The sequence below is a fragment of the Pteropus vampyrus genome, unplaced genomic scaffold, assembly GCF_000151845.1.
Source record: "Pteropus vampyrus isolate Shadow unplaced genomic scaffold, Pvam_2.0 Scaffold509, whole genome shotgun sequence".
NCBI classification, from domain to species: Eukaryota; Metazoa; Chordata; class Mammalia; order Chiroptera; family Pteropodidae; genus Pteropus; species Pteropus vampyrus.
In genome coordinates, this window is record NW_011889290.1 from 2,551,267 (window position 1) to 2,556,482 (window position 5,216).

At 34.0% G+C, this 5,216-nt stretch overlaps 1 pseudogene; it reads right to left on the bottom strand.

Annotated features, from left to right (window-relative positions):
• Positions 1-3,414: 3,414 nt before the first annotated feature.
• LOC105307679 lies at positions 3,415-3,959 on the bottom strand (annotated as a pseudogene).
• Between the last annotated feature and the right edge of the window lie 1,257 nt (positions 3,960-5,216).

The window sequence follows — 5,216 nt, forward strand, 5'->3', positions numbered from 1 at the left end:
ATACCGAATTCTCTGTCATTCAAGTCGCATATTTCTATATCTGCAAGCTTATTTTCTGGATACTTTTCTCATTCTTTCTGAGATGCCTTGTCACCTTGGTTGTTCATGGTTTTAAGGGACTATTTCTCTGCCTGTGTATTAATGGAAGTGTATTCTGCTTTTTTTTTTTTTCTAGAAAGAAGATTTATTATATAAAGGTCTCTCTTTAGCCTGTTGTTAAGAAGGCAGTTTTCTTCTGATTTCCAGTAGGTGGCGTCTAAGCCTCTTTGATCCCTGCTTTATACAAAGTCTTAATAATGCCTTTTTTTAAATATAGATATTCAATCTCACTCGCTATCCTCAGTCTTAGTACCTGTCAGTGATAGTGACAGTTTTGGTAACGTTTGATCAGATTTCCCTGGGGCTCCATGGCATTCAGTCTCAGAGGATATGTGGAGAGGGGCCTCCTGGGTTGGGGGATGGGGACTGAGGCTCAGCTTCTGTTTTGCAACTGTGGCTGGTAAATATCAACTCTTGTTTCTCTGCCATCCCTGCTTCTCTACCATCCCCATTTCTCTGCTTTCTGTCCTGATGCCTGGGCACTGCCACTGACTGCATGGAGCTCACGGCTCTCCCAGGCAAAGCTGTTTAGGGAACTCGCCGCACCTTCTCCCCGGCCCCTTCTCTTACAGGGAGCTCCAGCTGCGAGAGGCAGCTTTTTTATTTCTCCCAGTCCACCGCCTGACATCCAGGGTTCTGACCTGTGGTAGCTCTTATGGGCAGATCCCACACTCAGACATGCTGGTGTGCAGTTTTGGTGTTTTTTATTGAGTTTTAGATGTTCAACTTATTGTTGTTTCAAGGAGAGAGATCTGAGGACATCTCTCACTGTGCCATGTTTCTCTGCCTTAGATATTTGGGCAGCAGTTACCTTCTTGTGCGGCCCACTGAGCCTTACCTAGCTCAGCTTCCCAAACCAGGAAAAGCACTGTGGTAATCTCCCATCCTAAACCCTGCAGAGTTTACAGGGGTGCAGCCAACCATACGCCGTCACCACAAAGGTTACTCATGAACCAGGACCAGGCAGTATGTGGCTGACTGAGGCTTTCAAAGCCCAACTGAACTTGGTCCTAAACAAATTTTTACATGGGGATAATTATAGATTTACATGCAGTTTTAAGAAATAATGTAGATATCCCATGTACCTTTTACTCAGTTTCTCCCAAATGTAACATCTTGCAAAACTATATAGTGTAATTACATCCAAGATATTGACCATTGATAGTGTCAGATATAGAACATTTCTATCACTGCAAGGATCCTTTATGTTGTCCTTTTATAGCCACTCCCACTTCTTTCACCCTACCCAGTTGACTTCTGGCAACCAGCAATTTGTTCTCAATTTCTATATCTTTGTCGTTGCAAGAATTTTATATAAATAGAATCATATAGCATGTAACTTTTTGAGATTGGATTTTTTTTTTACTCATTATAATTCTCTAGAGATTCATCTCAGTTATCACATATATCAATAATTGTTCTTTTTTAAATGTTGAGTAGTAGTCCATGGCATGTACCACAATTTGTTTAATGATTCACCCATTTATGGGCATCTAGGTTATTTCCAGTTTGAAGTTATTATAAATAAAGCCATATGAACATTTATGTATAGGTTTTTGTGTGAACATAAGTTTTCATTTCTCCATTATAAATGCCCAGAATTGCAATTGCTGGGTTATATAGTAGTTACATGTTTAGTTTAAGAAACTGCCAAACTGTTTTCCAGAATGTCTGTATTAACATCAGCAGTGTATGAGTGATTCAATTTCTCAGCATTCTCACCAGCATTTAGCATTGTCAGTATTTTTTATTTTAGCCATTCTGATAGATACATGATGATGTCTCATTGTGGTTTACAATTTGTATTTCTCCAATGACTAATGAAGTTAAATATCTTTTTGTGAGCTTATTTGCAATCTCTGTCTTCTTTGGTGAAATGTCTGTTTACAGCTTTTGTCCACTATTTAATTGGATTTTTTTTTTTTTTTTACTGTTGAGTTTTGAGAGTTCTTTACAATGTTACTCCTTTTTCAGATACACAGTTTTTATATATTTTCTCCCTTGTATTTTCATTCTCTAGGGCTTTCACATAGCAAAAGATTTTAGTCTTGATAAAGTTAATTTAACATATTCCTTTATGGATTATGCTTTTGGTGTCAAATCTAAGAACTCTTCACCTAGCCCTAGTTACTTAAGCTTTTTCTTATGTTTTTTTTCCCTAAAAGTTTTATAGTTTTACATTTGTCTATGATCTATTTTGAGTTAATTTTTGTGTAAGATATGAGGGTTAGGTCAAAGTTTTGGGTTTTGTTTTGTTTGTTTGTTTTTGCCTATGGATGTTCACTTGCTCCAGCACTACTTATTGAAAAAGCTAACCTTCTTCCACTGAACTGCTTTTGCATCTTTGACAAAAATCAGTTGGGCGTATTCGTGTGCATCAATTTCTCTGTTCTCTATTATGTTCCATTGATTTATGAGTCTGTCCTCCTCTAATAATAAACCTTGATTACTGTAGATATATAAGGAATTATGAAATCAAATAGATTAATTTCTTCTACTTAATTTTTCCTTTTAAGATTGTTTTTAATTATTCTAGTTTCTTTGACTTTTCATATAAATTGAGAATAAGTATATATATAAAATATCTTGCTGGTAGGAATTTCATCATCTTATAGTGTTGGTGGACAGAGTCTGAAGTCAGTTTCACTAGGATGAAGTCAAGATATTGGCAGGGCTGATTCCTTTTGGAGGCTGTGAATGGAAAATCTGTTTCCTTGCCTACTTCAGCTTCTACTAGCTATCTGCATTCCTTGACTTTTGGCTGCTTCCTCCATCTTCAAAGCACATCACTCTAACATCTAAACTCATATCTCCTACTTTCCCTTCTGAATCAAATGTCCCTGACTTCCTCTTACAAAGACATTTGTGACTACATTTAGGACTTATAGAATAATCCATGATAATCTCCAAATTTCAGTATCTGTAGCTTAATCATGCGTGTGAAATTCCTTTTGCTATATAAGGTAACATTCACAGGTTCCAAGAATTAAGAATTGGATATCTTTGAGGACATTTTCCAGTCTACTACAAATATCAATCATTTATTATGTTGGATCTCCCAATCCATGAACATGGTCTATCTCTCCATTTATTTAGCTCATCTTTAATTTATTTCATTATCATTTTATAGTTGTTATAATATAAGTTCTATACATGTTTGCCATATTTATGCTGAAGTGTTTCTTATCTTTTAACAATTGTAAATGGAATTGTACTTTTAATTTTGGTGTATACATGTTCATTGCTAGCATATAAAAATACACTTGATTTTTTTTTGCAAATAAAATGTATTACTACTGTTTTCATGATAAAAACTTATGATCTTGGTCTTTTCTTCTTGCCTTTGGATAAGGCCAAAAGAGAGACATTATCTACCTTGACAGCCTTAAAGCAGACTCCAAGATTGCCACCAACAGCATGACCTTTTTGACCAAATCCAGCAACCAGAACTTTATCATTTTCATCAATAAAATTCAAGCAACTGTCATTGGGTACAAAGTCTATGATTTTTTTTTTTTTTTTTTTTTTTTATGGGCATCTAGGATGTGAGCAAATAAAGAAAAAAATATTTAGCTTATTCTGATCCACATTATAGATGTGTCTATGATTTTTTTTTTTTTTTTTTTTTTGCCATTCTTGATCAGCTGAATTCTGACACATTTCCTTAGGGTAAAATTTAGCTGTTTGTCTTCAACTGCTACTTTTTCTGATACAATTCTCTTTGTTGGGAAGTACTTCTGAAAGGGTCGGCCTTCAGGGCTGTGCCCGAATGCGCTTTCTTTTTGTTTATCATGCCATTTCTGATCTTGTTAGTGGCTACAGAGATTCCTGCCAGTATGAAGATTGCAACACTTGACCATCTTGTCAGTACAACAGGCCTGAGCAAAATTCAGTTGGTTTTGTATGTTGGTCTTATGTGCTGTGACCTTGCAGAACTTTCTTATTAGTTTATCGGCTTATTAGTATTATTTGTTTAGGAGTTTTTAAAGATTCCTTAGGATTCACCATATAGGCCATTATATCATATAAAAATAAGGACAGTTTTATTTTTTTCATCTGATCCATATGACTTGTATTTCATTTTCTTTCTTATTTTACTGGCTAGAACTTCCAGTACTGTGTTGACTAAGAGTTAAGAGAGAAGATGTTCTTGCCTTGTTCCTCATCTTAAGAGGAAAGCATTTCTTCTTTCACCATTAAGTATATTAGCTGTATGGTTTTTGTAGATTTTTTTTATCAAGTTGAAGTTCTCTTTTCCTAATTTCTGAGAGTGTTTGTCATGAATGAGTTTTGGATTTTGTCAAATGCTTATTCTTCACTGAATAATTTGCTAGTGTGATTTTCTTCTTCATTAGCATGTTAATACAGTAAATTACATTGATCTATTTTTAATATTTAACCCACATTGTATCTCTGGAATAAACCTTACTTGATCATGATATATAATTATTTTCATATATTTATGAAATCTATTTGCTAAGAATTTTTTTCATATATACTTACAAAAGTATATATGTAGTATGTTTTTTTAATGTACTCTCTTTTTCAGGTTTTGGTATCAGGGTAATACTAGCTTCATAAAATGAGTTGAGAAGTATTCCTTGTTATTCTATTTTCTGGAAGAAATTGCATAGAATTAGTATTAATTCTTTAGACACTTGGTAGAAGTATCTGGGCCTGGAAATTTCATTTTGGAAAAGTTTTAATTTATGTATTCAATTTCTTTAGTCATAGGGCTATTTAAATTATGTATTTTATTTTGGGTGATTTGTGGTAGTTGGTACTTTTCAGCAATTGGTCCATTTCATTTAAGTTGTCAAACTTATGTATTTCAGTACCACCTTATTATCTCTTTGATGTCTGTAGAATATCTAGTAGAAATCAATGTCATGTCTGTTATTGGTAATTTGTGTCATCTCTCTTTTTTCTTTGTCGGATTTTGTAAAGGATTGTCAATTTATTGATTTTTTTAAAATAATCAGCTTTTTGTTTCATCGTATTTTTTGTTTTTAATTTATTGATCGATGCTCTTATCTTTTTTAAAATTTCTTCCATTTGCTTGCTTTGTGTTTATTTTGCTCTTTTTCTAGATTCTTGAGATGAGAGTTGAGATTATT